The following is a 10632-nucleotide window of genomic DNA, read 5'->3' as shown; positions in this document are numbered from 1 at the left end:
CGACACCCCCCCCAAAACATACATTTTTTATATGAGGAGCATTGTGCTGCCACCTACTGCCAGGTACTCCATATCAGCAATCTCAGTAGTCATTAAACATCGTGAGAGAGCAGAATGGAGCAATCCACAGCAATCACGGACTTCGAACATGGCCAGCTGAATGGGTGTCACTTGTGTCACACATCTGTACACGAGATTTCCTCACTCCTAAAAAACCCTAGGTCCACTGTTTCTGATGTGACAGTGAAGTGGAAATGTGAAGGAACATGTACAGCGAAAAGGACGACCTCGTCTGTTGACTGACAGAGACCGCCGACAGTTGAAGAGGGTCATAATATGTAATAGACAGACATCTAGCCAGACCATCGCACAGTAATTCCAAACTGCATCTGGATCCACTGCAAATACTATGACAGTTAGGCAAGAGGTGAGAAAACTTGGATTTCATGGTCAAGCAGCTGCTCATAAGCCACATATCATGCCAGTGAATGCCAAATGACACCACGCTTGAACAGTGGAAAAATGGTGTGTGGACTCACAAATCACAGTACACAATATGGCGATCTGATGACAGGATGTCGGTATGGCGAATCCCCGGAAAACGTCATCTGCCAGCATGTGTAGTGCCAACAGTAAAATTCAGTGGACATGGTGTTATGGTGTGGTCATGTTTTTCATGGATGGGGCTTGCACTCCTTGTTGTTTTGCATGCCACTATCACACCACAGGCCTACATTGATGTTTTAACCACCTTCCTGCTTCTCACCATTGAAGAGCAATTCGGGGATGGCGATTACATCTTTCAGCACGATCGAGCACCTCTTCATAATGCACAGCCTGTGGCACAGTGGTTACATGATAATAACATCCCTCTAACGGAATGGCCTGCACAGAGTCCTCACCTGAATCCTATAGAACACCTTTGGGATGTTTTGGAATGTTGACTTCATGTCAAGCCTCACCAACCGATATCGTTACTTCTCCTCAGTGCAGCACCTGACTGAACATATGCCTGTGAGAGTGGAAGCTGTCATCAAGGCTAAGGGTGGGCCAACACCATATTGAATTCCAGCATTACCAATGGAGGGCGCCACGAACTTGTGTGTCATTTTTAGCCACATGTCCAGATACTTTTGATCACATAGTGTAGGACCATCATTCATAGCAAAGTAAACTTTTATGAACAAAGCAACAATATAATTCAAACAATTTCTAAACATACATTACTCTGAGGATCATAACCTTAATTCCCTATTTCATGACTTATATATCATATTTCACTGACTGATCTCTCTGCCCACCATAATAATCATTATTCACTTATGTAAGGGCATGATGCAATGGTATGCAGTGAAAGCCCTGTGCAGATGAGTGCGAACATAGTGTAAGTTTGTTTTTGCAACAAAGAAAATTATAATTTCTGACCTTACTACTTATATCAGTGTAAGCACTTATGTATGTCAACTAAACCTTTGTATATGTGAACTAAAATCTATGACAATGTCCAAAAACCAACTGTTATATGGACAACAAATAAACAAATAATTTAACAGGTTGTGCACTCACCCTCTGCTGAATTTGTAGCAGCAGAGTTAATATAAGACAAGGGTAAAGTTACAATGCTTCACACACAAGTTTTGCACATGATTACAAGTATGGAGTTAAAAGAGGGCATTCAGGAGGCATTTATATGAAAAACATATGTTAATAATTTTGTAAAGTATAAACAAAGTGAACATGGAATGACTAAAGTGGTCCAATGCCATGACTCAAGTTAATAATAATAATAATAAAGAAATTATTACATATAAACTGTGAGGGATTAAAATTTGAATATTTTGTATAAATGTCTACATAATGTTAACAACAGATTAGAATTTGTCACTACTCTATATCACTAATACATACAGATGCTATAATTACTCTGTACAACAAACTTTCTATCCTCGTGCATTCAAGTCATGACAGAATGTTACCCATATCTCTTATGTGCAGTACTCAGTGGATGTGGGAAAGGGGGGAGGGGGGGGGGGGGGGTGTGGCAAATGATACCATGCATTTCGGAGATGGTGACATTATTATGCAATCTTTGCATATTATCATATACAATTTCTATATCTATGAAAACTAATGAACTTATGATGAAATTAGGTGCTTAATACATTAAGCCAATTGATTTATGAAAGCATTGTTACAAACTGTCAAAATATGTTAGACCAAATGTCAACACACACTGAGAATATGAATTGTAAGAAAGGATACAAGAAAACAGTAGTAATAATTATAGAACTCAATGTAAAGATGCAGAAATGTCAGCATCGAAATTCATTATGCAATTACAGTATGTTATCAGTCTATTTTAACTGTGAATATCCCACAAAAATTTTATGTAAAAATTGATTTATTTCAACATACTAAATTGTTTCCACAATGGTCAGATTCATTCTGTAATCCGTATCATGAAAGCCTATAACTTTCAATGTAAGTTTAATTATGTACAGCTCAAACAATACATATGAAGTTATTGTAACTGTAGCACGTTATATACACACCAGAGGCAGTAAACATATGAAGTCAGACCTGGAAGAGACTTCGTCACGAGAAATATGTGCATGTCTTTGTAGAAATAAATAGGTAAAAGACTAATTCCACTGTGTCACTTATTTGACAATCTGTGTATCACAAATACTGTCTTGATAATGTTGTATATTGATAGCAGGCATTTCTCACAAAGAAAAGATTATTCATTTACTGAACATCTACAACACCCATTTGATAAAGTGCACACAAAAAAGTTAAGTAGCCAAGACTATTCCCAAAAGCACCAACACATTATACACAAATGCATAAAATGATTCCATAAAGTCTTCTAAATTTCTAGAATACACAGTTTTCCCAAACAAAAATTTTGTCGGTACTTATGGCCCATTCTGAATAACAAAATCTAGTTTCCAAAATAACAGTTTGTTCATATGCCAGTCTTTAGATAGTCGGAGGGCACCCAGTTTGCAGTCTGCCCAGTCCTGGTCAAGTCATTAAACATGCAACACTTACATTGAGCTTGGTGTTTGCTGATGCAAGAGCTACACACAATTATTCATCAAAACACTTGTATCAGCATCGTTGATAATTCAGTAATGGTTACATCTAAAAGCTTTCAAATGATTTCTGTAACTCAAGTTAATGAATATTTTGACTGAATTTGGTCATGTCTGGTAGGAGACTGGGACTGGCATTTTCATTTTGAAAAAGTGTTTGTTGACAGTGACAATTCTCATATGGAATGAAATATTTCAGTGTACTTTTGCTTGGTTAATTACCACAGGACAGTTGACAACAGTGATGTATAGAGTAACTATGAGCTGTTTTGTGCCACACTTAAATATTTTTTAATGACTTGTTAGAACTAAAACTAATTATTATTTTACAGTGCTTCATTAATTTGTGCTTCAATAACTCTACAATTTACCTGAGTATATCTGTCATAGACCTGGTGGTTGTTTGTTAGTACTGAGCCAATTTTATGTGCTAATAATCTTACAAAGTTGAAAAAGTGGTCATCATAAAAACAGAAGAACCCAGAGGATTACATATATGCAAAAAAGTGAAACCAAAATTGTGGTGTTGTGTTCATTACTTAGCAAACATCATCCAAAACTCAATCAGATTTTCAGCTTCATGACAGATGGCTAACATGCTACTAGAGAGGTGATGGATGAGAGACTACAAAAATCAGGCTGGTGAGCTTAAAACCTGGTAATAGATTTCATATGATGTCTAAACTGCAAGGCAGGAAAATTGAAAAACAGCACCTACCTGGTGCTGTTAAGTTTCACTGAACTTAGACAGTATGATACAGTACAAATAATTGATGAAATTTTTAAATGGCAGTGAAGTTTAAAGTTAATGTGATAAGCAATTCATTATTGTACTGGTAGATTCCATGAGTTGTGTGTGTATAAATAAATATTGAGGTTTGCTCATGGTTAAGTGATTGCAACTGATGAATTGCTTTCCACAAGATGTCTTAATGCTAACCAAGTTCATTCAGTTTTTGATACCAAATAGTAATTTGTAATTGCATTTGATATTTTAGACTAGTCAAGTAACACTGTGTGACAACTGTAGTCATTATGGTTTCTTCATTTATTGGGCAGCACATAGATCGGCACTTAATGAGAAACATTTCAAATATGTACTTTCATAGCCACAAAAAGATAATTTGTGTTACATGCTTACACAATGATCCTACCATTAAGGTAAATGAAAAAGCTGTCACCCTTACATGAATAAAGTTCTTAAATGTTATACAGTTCTTCTAATATTATTTGTTGTTTTAGTCTGTTTGCTGTATCCATAAATTGCACAGCAGCATTAGCCAATGAGGGGCACCAAGGCTAGGCTGACCAGACATCCTGGTTTTGCCAGAACAGTCCTGGTTTTCACATAAATGTCCTGGGTTCCCAAGAAAATCATTCAGGACACTCAATTGTTCCACTTTTTAATCAAGAAACAAATTGTGTTATATAATATTTTTCATTTACTTAAATATTTGTGAACAACAAGTTTTCTGGAAGTAGAATTTTATTGGTTTAACCCATCTTATGCTTAAAGATACAGAAAGAGATGTGTTGGAGGTAAAAGCAGCAATTACCTACCCTTGCCTCTAACTTGTCGACTGTCAACAAGTAAAAACAAAACCAAAGGAATAATAAATGAGCATCCATTTACTTAAACCATTTCTCCCTATGAGACTGCAGCCATATAAAAGTTAATTTTGTGAAGAATGTGAGCAATGTGGCATGTGTTACTAGTGCTTATTGAATATTGTTTGTCATGTATGCATGCTTTCCCTATCAGTCTGAAATCTTAAATGTATAATTTGTATATGATTACTGATTAGTAATATCACATAGTTTTTAGGATTAACAAATTGTACAGAAGTACCTAGTAAGTGACTAAACACTGCAGAAAATATATCAGTCTTTTTTTTTATTTCTGAAGAGAAGAATTTTATTTATGTGTAATGTACCTACATTTTCCTTTCCAATTCACAAAGTGAAGAAACATTCTTCATATTCGTTTTTCAGTTGCTGCAACATCATAGGTCTATTGCAAATTTCAAAATATCATGATAACTGACAAAAAAGCTAAGCATAAGTGTAGTAATTAAGTTAGATATGAAGTACAAACACAAATGTCCCAGTTTTTTCTCTGTGAGAGCCTAAACATATTATATCAGTGATGTATTGTGACTGTTTGCGATATTTATGAGACAATAAATAAATATTTGCTCAGTAAATGTGTCAACTAATTTATTTTAATGAAATTACATTTAAAAGATTCTAAGAGTTTTACATAATAGGAAAAACTTTTGGATAAATAAAATAAAACAACTGAAAGATGCACTCTGGAGAAGGGTACTGAGAGTCACATACTTCTCTCAAATATCTTGATTACTTAAGAAACAGAGCCTTTTTGTCTGATGCCTTGGAACAACATTCATTCAAACAGATGATCTGTTGCCGGAAAGCTACAATCAGGTTTTCCAATTCCAAATGCACAAAGAGATACTTGTACTCAAACTGTGCTTTAACATTATATGAAAGAGAAGCAACATTTACTGCACAAGAGAGTGTATAATACCATTGACAGGCTCATTACAGTCATTTTATTTTTGCCCTTATATCTTATGTGAAGCATGTGTGTACTTGACTGTAGCTGAGGGATAGTTATTTGAGCATTACTACCCATTCAGAGGGTGCAATCTGTATTCTTTTGCTTCCTCACTATCTTTAGGTGGTGTGCTTCTACAGAGTAATGTTCAAGGGATGCTTGTTGGATAATGGTCATTAGAGCACAATTTCTTAGTGCAACAAATGAGAGAGATAAAAACCCTGATAAAATTCATTAACTATGTTTGGTTATAAGGCATTATTAATTGCTAAAATCAACTAAAGAAATGCATAAATTTCCCAGTGATGGGATATATGTATTGGCATATGCTAAAATTTCCCAGTGATGGGATATACGTATTGGCATACAAGTATATGAAGTTTCCCAACATCTCACTGTATTTCTCTGCCATTACTAAATAAATGTCTATAAGTTGATAATTCATGAAGCAATAATTTAAACTCATATAACAGAAAAATATAATTTATTAGTGAGTTTATAAACTCAGGCTAAGGGGAAGGAGATGATACAATCTCAGTTAAGTTGAGACAATGCTGACAACTGTAATGATAAGTGTGATATGTTCTATTAGTTCATTTTCTGTGCCACAGTTTTTGAATAATATTGACAAGTACCTATACGTAAAATACAAATTAAAACATATTTATTTTCATGTATTACATTTCCAGTTTCTGTGACTGCTGTAAGGAATTTCAGGTCACTATTCACACTTTTCTATGAAGAGCACAGAGTAGCTCAGTATCAGTTTCTGGTCTTTAATATTTTGCACACTGTATCATGAATGTGATTCAGGAAAATACTGTTCCTGAAGATTCATCACAAATTTCTTTAGTATCTGAATGTAACTTAACAACTGTTACACAAAAATCTAATATCTTGCAACCAAAACAATTAACAAATCTCCTCAATTTTCTAATACTTTATTAAAAAAAAGAGTCATGTTTCTTATGTTAACAAAAATTATCTATTTTATATTGCTATTTTAACAACAAAATAATTTTGTCTTGGTTACAAAGATGGGTAATATAAAAGGGCAAATATCTTAGCATTGCTTAGATTAACAAAGAAAATTTACCATATAGTAAATGGAATACCTGAATAACTTTGAATTTAATTTACAAAAGTAAAGGAAGCAAACAAAGATGGCCTATAAAAATGTTGTACAGGCAATGAAGCAGCAAGCTGGCCCATTTCAGTGCAGACATGTGCACGCATGCACACACACACACACACACACACACACACACACACACACACACAGTGGTTTCTTTATGGTACCATATTTCCATTCACCTAAAATTGTTTAAGGAAGCAATACAGGATCCAGATGATATGTGTTGTTCCACAGTAGGAGATTGGAGTGTGTGCAAGCTGAGACACTGAAATGGCAGATCAACCACCAAATCAGTACAAAGTGGTGAAGTTTTCAGTGGAATTGAACACAAGTCACAGATTTGCACAAAATTGAATGCAAGATGGAGTACACTATAAGTAAATGAGTAACTAATGGATACCAAGGAAGTTGGCTCTTGAGTACAGGCATGCACAGGATGGAAAGTCTCACTGCTCAGACCACTATGCACAAGATTATTATGTACGGGGTGAAGGAGATAGCTTTCTCAAACAAACTACAGTAAAAATATTATGAACAGGAATGTTGCTACTCACCATATAGCGGAGATGCTGAGTTGCAGACAGGCACAACCAAAAGACTGTCACAGATAAAGCTTTCGGCCAGTAAGGCCTTCATCAAAAATAGACAACAGACAGACACACACACTCAGGTAAACACAATTCACACATACAACTGCAGTCTCAGGCAACTGTCTGAGACTGCAGTCATATATGTGAGTTGCATTTGCCTGAGTGTGTGTGTGTGTTGTCTATTTTTGACAAAGGCTTTACTGGCCTAAAGCTTTATTTGCGACAGTCTTTTTGTTGAACCTATCTGTGGCTCAGCATCTTCGCTAAATGGTGAAAAGCCACTTTCCTTTTCATAATATTGTTACATGCCATCCTGGATTTTACACTGTTTGATTTTAAACTACAGTAAAATACTCTTACATGAAGCTTTTGGTCACAGCCTTCATAAGTAAAAGGGAGACACACACCATTCATCCACACAAGCAAATACTTGCATGTGTATGAATGATGTGTGTCTCCTTTTTACTGATGGAGGCTGTGACTGAAAACTTTACATAAGTGTCTTTTAATTGTGTTGGTCTGCAATGTGACACATCTTCTTTACGGCAAGTAGCAATCTGTCTTTTCTTACATTGTTGATAATCCTACATGGAGTTTCCATTGTTTGAAAGTACAGTAAAAGATGGATCAAGATGCACCATTATGAACCAACGAGTAAGAGGCATTTCATAGAGTGAAAGAATACATTGTTTATTACTAAGAAAACATTCATAACATAAGAATTCATAGGAAAGTCATGCAGATGATCTTTTGGGTAGTTGGGGATCTAATATACTGGTGCAGTTCTTGGAGAAGGACAAAACTGTGATTAATATTCCTGCAGTAACATATTTTTTAGGCAGTTGAGACCTGGCATAAGATATAAATGCTAGGCACCACTCACAAACAGCACAGTTACTCTTTAACAGCTCTTTCATGCAGCTGCAAGTAAATATCTGAAATTGTGAAATTGAAGGTCTGGAACAAATGAACATTTGGGGCTAAGAAGTTTGCAGATGACATCTTGTTATCCACTGGGTCTTGGCTTCTGACGAAAGTAATATTTTATGCACTTCACATGAAGTGAATGTTGGCTCCAAGCACTAGTGTTTTTAGAGTTCTACAATGGAATTGGTTCACACATATATACTTTTACTTTCTGTCCTAGATATTTTCATTCCCTCTCTTTTCCACTGCTGTTATGATTTGTCATTATCTTTGTGTTTCCTTGTCCCACAATTTTTTTTACTTAATTTGCCAAACCCTCACAAAATTCATTAGATGAAATGTGCATATATTGTCCCTACTAAAAAGTAGAAGAGATTACAGTTGCGATAAAACTCATGTGATAGAGCACAATCTCTGACTGAACAAAAATATGGGAGGGAATCAAGTGTGGCCTAAATGAAGAAACTATTCCAGCACCTGACAAAATTTAAAGAAAACAAATAAAACCTACATCTGGATGGCTGGACAAGAATTTGAAACAAGATTCCCTTGAATATGACACAAATCTTTTAGCCAATGCACCAACTCAGTTTGTTATGTTATTGATCTTTTCAGTACTTGACCAGTAGTCCTAGGTAATTTGAGTCCTGGTGACAGAAAGGAAACTCAGTTGTCTATGAGCAGAATATTCTGAAAATATATCTCATAAATTTTTTGGTGTATCTTATGGTATGAGAACATAACATACTGCCTGTACTGATTCATGTTCTAGGACATGAGTGTAACGACTCCCAGGCAAGATAAAATTAAATTTTCTGAGGAGTGAAGACAAAAAGTTTCTGATTTTAGTTTACTCATGACTAAACTAATTTGAGCCCTGGAAATGACCTGGGTGATTCTCTGCAAACACCTTGAGACTCTGACGAGAAAAAATGGGAATGATATGCGATTAGAAGAAATCAGCAAGAGATTTCTCCTGGTCTCTTTCTCCTCAGTTCTCCAACTTCCTACCTACACATGATTCCCCTGTTAAGCTGAGCAAATCAGTGGAATGGATAACCAACCCTCGTGAGAAACTGAGTCAGCAAGCAGATGAGTTTTGGAGGTCAGTGGAAGACAATGGCAAACCACCACCGAAATTTTTCAATGAGAATCCCATGGCTGAGCTCAATTCTAAATTATCCAGAGCTTCAAGTCTCCAGTGGGGAGGGAGAGGTGGGGGATGGGGGACAGAACTGAAAGAAATCATTGGACAAACATCACAGTGCAAATTATCACTGTGCATTGTTGGGCTACTTCAGATGGAAAACATGTTACAGTAGAAAGAGAAATGAGTGAGAATGATATTTTCAGGCTTAGTGATACTCACTGGAGAGGAAGTGGCCATTTCATGACCCAGGGAAAGACTACTTTGTACTTTTCAGTGTGTAGTGGCCAAAGTAGACGTGGTGTTGTAATAGCTGTCCCTGGAAATCTGAACAGCTGTGTTTTCAGTTATGAACCAGTTATTGACAGGATCATCTCCATCAAATTGAATGCTTCTCCATGTAAACTCAACATCATCCAGACCAATGCCCCTATTCTGCAGCACTTGATGAGGAGGTACAGAATTTCTAAGAACAACTGGAATTAGACCTCAGCACACACCCTAACAAAGAATATGCAATAAATCAAGGAGACTTCAATGCTGAAATTGGAGACACTACCCAAGACACGTATCTACAATCTGTGGTTGGACCTTATGGTCTTGGTGAAAGAAAGGACTGAGGCAGGTACTCACTGGAGTCACATGTGGGAAACGACTTGACTGTCTGTAACACTATGTTCCAACATCACTCAAGATGACTGTACACTTGGATATTGCCTGGTGATAGATTTAGAAACCACATTAACTTCATCCTGTTGCAAAGATGTTGGCAGACTTTGGTCTTGGACAGTAAGACACTCCCTGGAGCTCACTGAGGAAGTGATCACAATTTACTGTCCATGAAAATGTGGATTAAGTTCAAATTCACCAAGAAGAGTGGAAAAGACAACTAAAACTCACAAACAAGGAAGCTCTTCGGAAATCTGGTGAGCTTGCAAGACCAACACTCCACAACATCAGTCCTGACAAAGATGCATCATCATCACAAACATGCGATTAAGTGAAGGAGGTCATTTCCTCATCACTTCAGACATCATAATGACCACTAAGTGCAAAATATCCTTACACATTACAGTCCACACTACAACTAATTGAGGAGGGAAGAAAACTGGTCTCCACACAACCCACGATCAAGATAGATATAAGAACTTGTACAG

General features: G+C 36.2%; 1 long non-coding RNA gene across 1 annotated transcript; it reads left to right on the top strand.

The window, feature by feature from the left end:
* The first annotated feature begins 2208 nt into the window (after positions 1 to 2208).
* On the top strand, positions 2209 to 8740 carry LOC126175466 (uncharacterized). Its single transcript, XR_007535569.1, has 2 exons — positions 2209 to 3031; positions 3405 to 8740. It is a non-coding gene; the product is annotated as an uncharacterized LOC126175466 (long non-coding RNA).
* The last annotated feature ends 1892 nt before the right edge of the window (positions 8741 to 10632 follow it).

This window comes from Schistocerca cancellata, chromosome 3 (genome assembly GCF_023864275.1).
Source record: "Schistocerca cancellata isolate TAMUIC-IGC-003103 chromosome 3, iqSchCanc2.1, whole genome shotgun sequence".
Classification (NCBI taxonomy): domain Eukaryota; kingdom Metazoa; phylum Arthropoda; class Insecta; order Orthoptera; family Acrididae; genus Schistocerca; species Schistocerca cancellata.
The sequence above is the reverse complement of the archived record's forward strand: the minus strand, read 5'-3'. Positions and strand labels throughout refer to the sequence as shown.